This window comes from Danio rerio, chromosome 24 (assembly GCF_049306965.1).
Source record: "Danio rerio strain Tuebingen ecotype United States chromosome 24, GRCz12tu, whole genome shotgun sequence".
NCBI lineage: Eukaryota > Metazoa > Chordata > Actinopteri > Cypriniformes > Danionidae > Danio > Danio rerio.
This window is the reverse complement of record NC_133199.1, coordinates 15,207,115-15,220,401: the sequence shown is the minus strand read 5'-3', so window position 1 is coordinate 15,220,401 and position 13,287 is coordinate 15,207,115. Positions and strand designations below refer to the sequence as shown.

The window sequence follows — 13,287 nt, the reverse complement described above, 5'->3', positions numbered from 1 at the left end:
CACTTTATGTAAAACAGTATTTTATCATTTGGGAACCAATTGAATTATCGATGGGTGTTGCTAACTAAATGAAAAAGATTGGCAAATGGACAAAGGCAGGATTAACCAGTAGCCCTGCCTAAAAGGCATGCCATATGACCAGAATTTAGGAAAACTTGTTTAAAGCAGGGGGGGTGAAGGTTGTGGTATTTTATAACAGATTATAGAGAGGAAAATAATTATTTTACAAAATAAAATTGCACAGATACATCATTTATAACAAGCACTACTATTTACATAAAAATAAGAATTTAACATGCGATGGAATGTAAATTTTATGTCTTTTTTTTACTACTTTTGTACATAGTTTATAAATAATTTTGTAGATGTAGAGTAGTAAAAAAATAACTTTTTTGAATTGTTTATATAAAATTTCTTGTTCTTGGTCTGACCAAAGTTGCTTGAACACAACAACAACAACAAAAAAGATAATAAATAAAAAAATAATAATAAAATTTTTAAAAATCCTGGGATTAGTTTACTCCTGTTTGCTCCCTATATTGTTTCAATAGTTGATCATTGGTCCATTGTAAGAACACTTGTGTCATAATGCGGTGTCAGATTTTCTCAATAGTGACTAGCAATTTTGTCATAGTCTTTAACTTCGTGGTTCAATACACATTAAGTAAAGCATATGACCAACTAACTACACATGACTGACAGAGTAATTAATCAACTATTTGTTTTAGTTAGAAGTTAGAATAAAATTAAAATGATCAAATACACTTCATTACCTATATCTCTTTTATTAAAGGCCCTGTTTTAATTTGTCAGTTTGTTAGATCTTAATTGATGAGTTGTCTTAATTCCGCCTAAATTCTTTCTTGATATTGCTACTAATGGTAAAATACTTAATTTAAAGGCTATTTACAGAAATAGATAACCTAAAATGAAAATTTGATTATTTACTCATTTACTCAGTTAACTAGTTTCAGACCTTTGATAACTTGATCTTTGATGACAAAAAATTATTATCTGAAAAATATTGGATGCCTGAGTCACACTTTATTTTGATGGTCCATTTGTTGATTTAAGTTACATCGCATCTACATACCAACTAATTCTCATTAGATAAGTAGACTGTTAGGTTGGGCTTAGGGTTTGTGTAAGTTGACGTGTTTGAAAAGTTTTTTTTTTTTTTTTTTATAGTCAGTTAAATGTCAGTATCAACAGATATTAAGCAGACAGTCTACTAATACTTAAACAGACCATCAAAACAGTGTTACTGATACCTGTAACCTTTAACTTCTACAGTATGTTTTTCCTTCTATGAAAGTCAGTGGTTATGGGTTTTTAGCTTCCTTCAAGACCTTTATTAAAGAAAAGAAATAAGATAATATAGGTTTATAACCACTTGAGGGTGAGAAAATAGTAAGTAAATCTTAATTTTGAGTAAACTAAGTGGCCACAGTAGAAACTCCTAATTGTTTGTGGTGTGGTAATATCAAGACAAACTTTTTTTTTTCAAACAAAATTATTCCTCATTCTTAAATATGATTTTATTTTTTAGTATTCTTAGAATGATTATATCAATTTTAGTTTACAGTTGAGGCAAAACTGCAATCCAAAAAGGCATTCTCAAATCAATTCTGTCAGCGGTTAACATTGTGTACAGGTACTGTTTGTCCATAGCATTGATATAATAGTTTTGTTTTGCGATACTTCAGTGTTGTGAAAACTGACACTTAGAGCATTTTCACAGGTGGCATTATTCCCAAACACACCTTAGCCCTGGAGACTAGTGAAATGTGTGGCGTTGTGAACAACAATGGCCTTTAGGAGCTCGCCTAAACCCTTTTGTTCCGTCCACAATAGCAGTGGCTCCCACCCTTTTCTTGTAAACAGCTAGCAGTGAATAACGCATACCTTGCAGGCAAATATCAGTATCCAAAATCAGGCCACCATAAGAAAATGCTCACAAATGCTGCCAACGCCACCCCTGGAACTCTGAAATAATAATTGCGAGGAGAGAAAGACAGGAGCGAGCGGGCAAGAAATCAATAGGAAGTGAGGGCAATATCTGATGAAATGTTTTCTTGTCAATGCTCAACCTCATCACCCCTCCCTCCGCTGCTTTGACCTTCCTCTCGGAGCACATCCAGCCACAAAGAGGCTCCATTCTCTGGAGAGAAGAGCGCCTTGCTCTTGTGCGGAAACTCTATCACCTGCCTAAAAGAAAACTGTGTCATCTCCCCCCGTCCCAGCAGGAAGTCTCCAGCCAAGCACATCGCACACCCTGTAATATTCGCAGTGACCTTCAGCGCACCACCAAACTTTCTCACAGTCTGCCATGTTTCGTGACGCTCCGTATCGGACGGAGTTGTGGATTACACTGAGCTCAGGGAAGTGACTTGGCACTCCGAACAGAAAGTCATCTTCAGAGGCAGTGTGTGGCAAGGGGCTTATTGTTTGCCAGTGTAAACATGCAACGTTGTATTATATAAAGCTCTGATATGCTCGTTTCTGATTGGTCAGTCATGCTGGTGGTGTAATATTTTGAAACATTTTGCTGCACTGCATGTATACTAAATATGCATTATATAAATTATTATTAAGATATTATTTTATATAAATTATTAAATTATCAAATTGTATATATTGTATATAATATATTATGTGTTGTTTTTATTAAGGTTACATTATATATTATTATAATATTGTGATAGCCTTACATGTCTAACAAGTACAATATGAAAGTTATAGGCATTCATTTATTCCACAGTTACCTGAACTCAGAAAATTTAAACATTAAACTTTGTAAATCACTTATTTATGCAAATTAGTTTTTTTTTTTTTTTTTCATAAATGGGAACTAATTTGCATGCTTCCAGAACAGAAATTGGATCATTGCATAGACCTTGGAACAAAATTCTGGTTTTCATTTTGTTGGCAAGAAGGATTTGGAAAATTACCATTTAATACAAGAAAAAAAAATAATCATAATAAGTATCTGGCAACAAAATATCTAAATCAGACAAACGATAAAAGTCCTCTGTAAACACATTCAGAATGGATATGAATAAAGCTGTGGAATTTGTTTTATTTAAATGTTATTCTAGTAGAGAGGTATTCTCTAAAAAAAATTACAAATGCTATCCATTTAAAATAAATACAAATTGTGTATTTTGAACTTATTTCGGCACTTCAGTGATTTGTTGTACAAATTATTTTGCTTTTTTTAGGCTACACTTTGTTTAGATGGTCTATTTGAGTATTAGTGGACGGTCTGCTTAATATCTGTTGATACTGCTCCTTCAACAGACATTTAACTGACTATAAGAAATTTTGCAAGAACATGTCAATGTACACTAACCCTAACCCTTTATTTTTAATAAAATAAGAATTAGTTGGTATGTAGATGCAATGTAACAAATTCAACAAGCAGACCGTCTAAATAAAGTGTGACCTTTTTTTATGATTTATTTTATCACTATATAGCTAACGACATAAGATTGTATGACCTGCTTGCTTTGAATGAAACTAAAATAATGCAGATGTTAAACTGATAATCAACATAACAGGCCCTGTTTAACATTTTCTTATTCCTTGGTGTTGACTGAATGGATATTAGATAACAAATAAAATTTGTCTTCCAAGTCTTCCATAAGCTCAAAGATCTTGGCCTGCCATGGGTTTGCAGTAAGTGCTTTTGGTTAAACTACAAAGAAACCTTCAGTGAACTGTGCTGTTTGGCTTTGGACCCGCAGTTCCTTCCTGTTCATGGAAATTTTGTCTCTGAAATGTGCTTTCAGTACACAAAAATTTGGACTTCCTCATGGGCAAATGGCCAAATCATGGCTCTATATTAATGAAAATGTGTTCCACCTGAGAAACGGAAAGCTAAACTAAAGAATATTTGAAGAATTCAATTAATTCAAACCACTGGATGTTGTTCCTCATAGCATAAACTACAGACAGCGGTTGGCTAAATTTAGAGATTACAGAAATAACTTTAGCATTATTCAGTGTTAATCAGAAAAACGCCAAGGTTCAAATAAAACACTAACACAGTCCTGTAAGAGAGTCCTGGGTTTGTGGTGTATTGTGGATCAACACTGACATCTGCTGGCTGTGTGTAAAACTGTTAAAACCGAGACTAAAATCCAACTATTAAAGGGACATTTTGGTGACACAATATGCTACCCAAAAGATTTTGATACCAGTGTAAATTTTAATGTGGAGTAATGCGATTCGAAGATGTAATTGTCTTAACTTACCTAATCCCTAACCAAGAACAATTTAAAGTCATTGTTATGCATAACCTGATGGGTAGGATAACGTCAATACACCCGGCTGGGCAATTAGCATTTCTGTGTGAAGTTTGCACGTTTCCCCATTTTCGAGTGTTTAGGACTCTGGTTTCCCCCACAGTCCAAAGAGATGCTCTATTAATTCCACTCTGGTTACCCCTGATAAATAATGGACTAAGCCTAAGGAGAATTAATTAATAAATTAATGCTGTATCATCAACTTCCTTGGTTCTTGGTTTTCCTACTATGAAACAGTATTTAGCTTTCTTCAAATTATACTTTTTTTTAACAGAATAAATAAAATCATGGTATAGAACCACTAATGAGAGTGAATAGAGAGTAAATCTTTTTTTGTGTGTGTAAACTATCCTCAAACCTTTAACGTATGACTAGAAAAAAGTACTATGGAAGTCAGTTGTTCCAGCTTTTAAGCCTTTTTTATTTTTCTCAAAATATCTTTTCTGTTCACCAGAAGAAAGCCTGACAAGTTTGGAACAAGAAAAGGATGAGTAAATGGTGAAGTTATTATGTCTATTTTTTTTATATATTACTGCCAGAGATAGATAGATAGATAGATAGATAGATAGATAGATAGATAGATAGATAGATAGATAGATAGATAGATAGATAGATAGATAGATAGATAGATAGATAGATAGATAGATAGATAGATAGATAGATAGATAGATAGATAGATAGATAGATAGATAGATAGGAGAAAATTGTACATTTAAACTATTTACTGACGCCTCCTGGAGGTCATTGCTTAAGAACGAATGGTCCACGTCTTAAAAGCTATGTCACTAGGGCTGTTGTTGTTTTCCGACGCCTTTTTATTTCTATGCTTTTAAAATGTAATTTTTGGTAGGCCTGCGATGAATTAAGCTTTAAACACTTCCTTTAGGCTTCTTGTGAATTGAGTGCATATTCTACACTTACATTCCAGAGTCTGATATGTTGATGTATTTCAGCAGCAGGTATAGAAGAGGATGACAAATCACTGGTTTATGAAGTCATGATTTTAGCAGTCAGATAATGCGTTCCTCCTTGTGAGCTCCTGAACCCCAGAGCGCTCGTCTTATAGCGGCGCTGTTGAACGTGAGAGCCGGTTGTGAGTCTAGCTGTCCTTGCCTGACAAAGTGCTTCATCTCCTGCGAGCCTCTCTCAGGGGACCCGTTCAGTGTTCTGGGAAACTAACGGCTCGACAGCTGCAATCCTCCACAAACGTGATGAAAAGTCGGCTTCCTCTTCAAACTGCACGCATCCTAATGACCGCAGCGCTCACACGAGCGCGCACAGCTTGGGAAATGCAGTCTTTTAATGTGACAAAGTTATTTTATTTTGGATAATGTGAAGATCAAAAAGTTTTGATTTTGAGGGCCAGACATCTATTTTTAAGCGAAATAAAACTTTATAGTATGGAATAGGGATTAAAAGGGTTTGGGAAAATGTGATATTAAATGGATTCAACCAAATTGAAAACTTTACCAATTTTTCACCCTCAAGAGACTTCCAAGCATTTATGACGTATTTACTATTGAACACACTTAAAAAAAAATAAGTACAGTTATAAACCTTTTAACAGCTAATGCCATCAATAGAAAAAAGAACAAATGGTAATACTACAATAGCAGTGCGCAAATAATGATGTATTAATATGTAAGCTAAACATTACTATGGACTAATGATGAGTTAATGTAGCCTATACGCTAATCATAAACTAACTTTATTCACACAACTCACTTTGTAGTTATGGACACCTTCTTGTTAGTAGATGATTGTTTGTTATTATATTAATTACCACATTACTTTGTTTAATTTAAACATCATGAACTCATGAAATGTTACATTAGTTGAACACATTAGTTGTACTTGGTTGGACCCTCTTTTGCCTTAAGAACTGACTTAATCCTACGTGGCATAGATTCAACAAAGTACTGGTGATATTCCTCAGAGATTTTGGCCTATATTGACATGACAGCATCACGCAATTGCAACAGTTTGTCAGCTGCATACAAAAAATGAAATTATAAATAAAAATGTTCAATGATAAAACCAAAACTGGTAAGCAAAAATAGGCTTCACAAGCGGTCAAAAGGACAAAACAACAAAAATGTAAACTAGCTTGTTAGGGAGAAAAAAAAAACTGTCTAAAATGACAAAGTAAAATTTAATTATCAACAGAAATGTACACCAACTCCCCAACTAAACAAAGCAAAAAGGCACCCACCTCCAAACACAGAGATAAGTTGCAATGGCAAATTGTAAGTGGTTTCAAATGCTTCACAACAAATTTTAACTTCTACAAGTTAACCACCACAGCGACATAAACTTGCATATCACAACAAGACAGGATAGAGACCACACTCTGGATGCAAGATTCAACTTGCAACTGGTCAGCTTTTAAGTTTGCAGGACAACAAGCAGCAGGTGCAATCAATTAACCTCATCTACTCCATACCTGGCTGAGAAACAGGTAACAAAGAGAGAGGGAGAAAAGAAACCAAACACAATACATTCAAAACACCATGGAATTTAACATGCATCATTATTCATATTTACCTTATTTTCCGCAGACAAGCGGATGCTGCCATTTGAATCTTTTTGGATCGAGACTTCCGGTCTCATTTACTTTCATTCATTTTAGGATGTTAAAAACTGCTTGTTACTCTGCTTGTTGTTGCAATTTGATATTTTCTTACTATATTTTTCTACTTTGTCTGTATAGTCATGCAAACATTTTTTTTGTAGAGCAAGTAGTTTGACCATTTTCTGCCGTTTATTATTCCTAGTCATTTCTCCCATAGGCGACTGAATCGGAAGTTCTTAGACAATCGCGAAAACAGGCGCACTTTCGCATTTTAGAATAAGGTCAGTACTATTATTGTAAAGTGTAACCAAACAAATACACATCTTACAAGTCAGTGGTTACCATTTTCCAACATTGTTCTTACTTTAAACTTAGATATTCAAACAGGTTTGTGACTCAAACAGTTTTGTGACAAATTTGTGAGTAATATATGACTGGATTTTCAGTTTTGAATGAACCACCCCTTTAAATGCAAAGTCTCAAACTATTTGTAAAAATATTATATTATATTATATTATATTATATTATATTATATTATATTATATTATATTATATTATATTAGATTAGATTATATTATAATTTCCAATATTTTGTAACCGGGTATGTTTGATAATGAAAATTTAACCAAGTGACTTTTATTGACATATTTATAGTAGTTTAAGTAGTTGTGAAACTATATTTTATAAAAAAATAGAAATAAAATTAAAAACAAAATTTAAATAGCATCAATATTAACATTGCTTAATGCAATCTGAAAGAGAATGGGCAACACCCATGTATTGCAAAATACAGAAACTGTTAACTTTAACTGTTAGACATTTTAGGTAGACAAGTTGCTCAAAATAAACTCCCTTTACTTAACCTAATTATTAGTTGAGTGCATGACATTCCAGTTTTTGGGGTTTATCTCCCCCAAAAGTGTGAACATTAGGTCTCATCATTACATTCATTCATTCTTTTTTTTCTTCAGCTTAGTCCCATTATTAATTAGGGGTCACCACAGCAGAATGAACCACCAATTTTTCCAACATATGTTTTACACAGCAGATGCCCTTCCAGCTGCAACCCAATGCAATCACTGGAAAACATCCATACACACTCATTCACACACCGGAGTCCCAGACGCTCCACATAAACATGGGGAAAACATGCAAACTCCACACAGAAATGCCAACTGACCCAGCCGGGGCTCGAACCAGTGACCATCTTGCTGTAAGGTGATTGTGCTACCCACTGCGCCACCGCGCTGTCCCGAAATCATCACATTGTGTACGAAATCGTGTTTTCCCTTCGTCTTTTAAAAACAGTTTTGCAAATACAAATGATGTTGCAGTTTAATAATGCTGACAACAAAATGTTTCCTGGTCATCTAAATCTGCAGAAAATGAATACATTATAATGTATGCCAGGCCAGTCGGTGGCGATGTTACTTTGTCAAGACATGCTGTATTCCTTTACATGTAGGGGTCTTACACACTGAACGCACTTTTACATTCTAAAAACATGAGGCGCACCACACTGGCATTTCTGTTGACAGGAAAAAAAGAAGGGTGACGCAGTGGCGCAGTTGATAGTGCTGTCGCCTTGCAGCAAGAAGGTCGCTGGTTCGAACCTCGGCTCGGCTCAGTTGGCGCTTCTGTGTGGAGTTTGCATGTTCTCCCTGCATTTGTGTAGGTTTTCTCCGGGTGCTCCGGTTTCCCCCACAGTCCAAAGACATGCAGTCCAGGTGAATTAGGCTAAATTGTCTGTAGTGTATGAGTGTGAATGAGTGTATGTGGAAGTTTCCCAGAGATGGGTTGTGGCTGGAAGGGCATCCGCTGCGTAAAGCTGTGCTGGATAAATTGGCCCCGGATTAATAAAGGGACTAAGCCGACAAGAAAATGAATGAACGTTTTTTTTTTTTTTTCTTCTGGAGAAAGTCTTATTTATATTTTGGCTTGAATAAAAAGCAGTTCTTAATTTTTGAAAGCCATTTTAAGGACAAAAGTATTAGCCCTTTTAAGCTATATATTTTTTTCAATATTCTACTGAACAAACCAAAGTTATACAATAAATTGCCTAACTGCCCTAACCTGCCTAGTTGACCTTATTAACCTAGTTAAGCCTTTAAATGTCACTTTAAGTTGAATAAAAGTATCTTAAAAATATCTAGTCAAATATTATTTACTATCATTATGACTGAGATAAAATAAATCTGTTATTAGAAATGAGTTATTAAAACTGTTATGTTTAGAAATGTGTTGAAACCATAACCCCTTTTACACATACAGACCTTTCCGGAAAATTGCCGCAATTTTCCGGAAAGGTTGTATGTGTGAACAGGTCCTTTTTGAAAATACCGGTAAATTCGTTCTGGCTATTTTCCGGAAAGAGAAGTTGTAAAATTACCGGCAATTTGCCGGAATGCTTCGCTGTGTGAATGCAGAAGGAAGATTGCCGTAATAAGCGCGTGGACGTCTAGAACGTGCTGACGTGAGACGTCTGCTTTAGCCAATCACAACAGTCAGACGCATTTACGTCCGCGCGGTTTATGAGAATAAAAGCCTTTGAATATTTTCCAGACACATTTAGCTGCTAGAAGTTAGTCAGATAACGTTTATATGTTCTTCTTAATGCCAACTGTGTAAATAATCATCGATGAGATGCTTATGATAAGCTGTTGTTTGTTTACCTTCAAGCTTTGCGTGTGCCTGTGAAACAGCCTGTGAGCGCCTGAACACGCACATATTATGAACATCTCGACATGGGAAAGTGATCCTGCGAAAGTTGTTAACAATATTGATCATCCACAGAGTTTGTAATTTAGTCAAAAGTTTACAAATACAAGCGCAGCTGTTTAAAGCTCATTTGTGGTGAATGATGTCAGAATTTACTGGTATTCTGGAATGGATGTGTGAATGCTCTTTTCCGGAAAATTTCCGTAACGTCCTCGCCTGTGTGAACAGCGCATTTTTGAATATGCCGGTAAAGTCGTTCCGGAAATTTTCCAGATATTTACCGGTATCACTGTGTGAAAGGGGCTAATGTCTCCGTTAAACAGAAATTGGGGAAAAAAAATAAACACCCGGGCTAATAATTCAGGGGGACTAATAATTCTGACTTTAACTGTATGTGCTGCGTATTGTGCATGAGTGTTGCTGTGATATTGAATATTTGTAAAGTCATACAGCTCTGGATAACTTGAAACAGCGGCCACTAGTATATCCTCTATCTTTACAAGTCTCCGTAGTCGCCCTGACAAAATAAAAACTGTCCCCTTAACAAAAACCTCGCCTCTACTTTTATTTGATTGGAGAATGGAAAAAACGCAACTTAAGTAACACGCTTTTTGCACTCAAATTTTTTTTAACTGCGAGCACACAGCACACAACGACAAAAAGCAAGGTGCAAAGGGTTCATAAGCAGAACACAAAACACTTGTGGCCGTTAGTTAACGTTTAAAAAATAAACATATTAATGCAAAAAGTGCGTTCAGTAGGATTGGCTCCTAAGTAGTCAAGTACTCATGACCATTGACATACTTCAGATGTGTAAGTGTATGTTTTTTTTTGTTTTTTTTTTAAATACAAGTTAAATGTATCATTTTCAAAACTTTGTGTTTTCAGGCAACCAAAAAGCTGTTGTCATGTAAAAGAATGTCCAAAGTGCTTAAAATATATATATATTTTTAATCAGGGATCAGGGAGTAGATCGCTAAGAACCGGGGTTGGGGGATGGTGGGGTAAATGTTTATATTACCAGTAAAGTACCAAAACTCTGATGTACTTTGTGTGAATATCAAATTTTATTTTATTTGACCATTAAAATCATTCTGGTAATTTTCTGGCAAAATTTCAATAAAAGGGTGTAATTCTACAGTATGCAAACTTTTGCTGAGAGTGGTCAATTACTTCTGTATCAACCAATAGTGAAAGTTTTGGGTGTGGCTTCTGTAGCAGGCAGGCTGAGTCAGGGCAGAGAGCCTGCAGTTGCAGGGACCAAATTTCTAGGGCCGCATTTCCAGGATCTCTTATTATACAACCCTATCCTTATGCTATGTTCACACCAGACGTAACATGCAGATAAATTGTGATATTTGCGTGTAAATAGATGCGTGAACATTTGAGTTTACTTGCTTCATTCGCGCATAAAAATTTGCTTCATTCGCGTGTCAAATCTGCTTTATTCGTGCGTCAAATTCACGCAGATTCGCCTGATGCGCAGGGCTTCTGTCTGCCCAGTGACCCAGCTTTGTTGCTAAATGGCTAACATGGATTTTATTGAGAGAATAACTGTTTTTGTGCTTTATGAAGGCTGAAAAACAGCGTTGATTCGTTTGGAGCAAAGTCTAAGTTCAATAGATCCTTTCAGAGGTGTACCCAGCTCTGTGAGTTGACTTCGCCAGAAACTTAAACTGGATGATGGAAGCGTTCAGCGGTGCTTCTGACTGCGCTGAGCCCAGTTTGATGAACTGTTGTTAGTGTGTGCAGAGGGATTTTCCCTTGGCACACCAACAACAAGCACTACGTCACAATCATGCCCCCACAAAAGCAAGCTCCTGATTGGTTAACAGGCCGCGAATGTCGGCTGAAGTTCAGATTCAGAGCGGTTCGCGCGTTAAGCGTGTCAAACGCGCAAAATGCTCAATTCACACCATGCCATTCATGCAATTCGTGTCATTCACACCACGCCGTTCCCGCGTATTGCGCCGCAGAATGTCTATCCATGTCTTTGCATTAACTTACCACCATGGGCGTAAAAAAAAAAAAAAAAAAAAACTCTCAATTGTAAAAATAAATGTATATATAGCTAAAATATTTCTCCAAGTAGAAAGGAAACCGCATTTATCATTTAAAATGCATTTAGAAACAGTTGAGTTCCCCCTCCCCTACCTCAGAGTGGTTCGGTCCACTGAATGCTTTCCCTTATTCGGCTACTCACACAGACACATACACGGCAGGTGTGTGGCTGCTGCTGCAGATTTTATTCACCTTAAATAAAGCGATTCTCCTCGATGTAGTTAATACAGACTCGTTCATAAATTAGTTGAGGTAAAAATTGATTTTTACCCATGTAATTAATCAATGTTAGCTTGTTGCTAACGCTAAAGCCGTTTCCTATGCATGTTTCATTTGTGACGACTTGGCATAATGTTAACTTAACATTAACGACCACAATTAGCATAATTTTAGTTGTGTATTTACTAAATGAGCACTGTGCTACACTAAGCACACTAACCCCACTGTATTTTTGTATAATCCGTTTCTATTCTATTTTAAGTGACTCAATTAATTTGAAATTAAAATGTTAACCTTTTTTTAATTATTTGTTTTTATTGTTTATGTTTATATTGTTTATGTTTTATTTGTTGATTATTTTTATGATAGTTTTGCACTCTTTATGTAAAGCACTTTGAATTGCCATTGTGTATAAAATGTGCTACAGTATAAATAAATGTGCCTGGCAGTGTCATGTATTGGATAAAATACAGAAAAAAAAGACAGAAAAAAATACAGAAAAAAAGACAGAAAAAATAGACATAAGATAATTTTTCAGTGCAGCTAAACGCCAAGTACAAAAAGTTCACAAATTAAGCAATTTGGCTTTCAGAATGAGTGCTTATGAAAATACTAATGTAACATTATCAATCACAGGCAAAGGAGAAAGTAACGATTGAGCAGGGTCAGTCAGATGTACAGTATCAGGTAAGGGTGTTGTGCTTTATTGAAGGGATAATGACAATTCTTTTGGGGTGAGCAATTTTTTAAATGATTTTGGAGTTGTGGCCATTTAGCAGATTTCACTGGCTCACTGATTTACAACATGATCTGTAATTTTAACATTTTTAAAGTTAGTTATAAAGAGTATGGAAAATGTCTTTTCCTGCATTTATTCTGCTTCAGGAGTCAATCAGTTGACTGTAAACAACACAACAAACAATGCAATAAATAGTCTTGAAAAAAAAATTGCTTTGTCATTGAACCTGAGAAAAACTTTGAAAATAATCATAATGACGTAGTCTCCATGCTATAATAATAATAATAATGATGAAACCATTTTTAACTGTGTGGACATATCTTTAATAGTACAGTTCGGCTGTATAATTTGTGTCCCCTTCAAAAAAATGCTCGAAAGAAATTTTATAGTTATTGTCCCCCCCTACTGTTAAATCAGATTTACGCCCCTGCTTACCATGTATATCACTCGCACTTGACGCTTCTTCTATGTCTGTTGTGAACACAGCATTAAACTCAACCCTAACAGAAAACATAGCAAACTCTGAATGTCAAAACACACAGTTAAATATAAATGTGGAAAATAAGTGTTCTTTTGTGAAATAAGTGTTCACTTCTAATATATTATTGATATCTTTCACTCTCTACTGGACATATTAAGAACAATAGGAGTAAATCTAGGGTTCTAGAAAT

At 35.3% G+C, this 13,287-nt stretch overlaps 1 protein-coding gene across 11 annotated transcripts in view; it reads right to left on the bottom strand.

The window, feature by feature from the left end:
* Nucleotides 1-6,665, bottom strand: part of eya1 (EYA transcriptional coactivator and phosphatase 1) — a 269,107-nt gene extending 262,442 nt beyond the window's left edge. For 8 of the 11 annotated variants that reach the window (XM_073939994.1, XM_073939993.1, XM_073939996.1 and 5 more), the window contains exon 1: nucleotides 6,520-6,665. The gene's annotated coding sequence lies outside the window, so the exon portion shown is untranslated. Of the gene's footprint in view, nucleotides 1-5,228; nucleotides 5,564-6,519 lie in introns of those variants that run through there. The other 3 variants (XM_073939998.1, XM_073939992.1, XM_073939995.1) reach the window with 1 other exon arrangement.
* Between the last annotated feature and the right edge of the window lie 6,622 nt (nucleotides 6,666-13,287).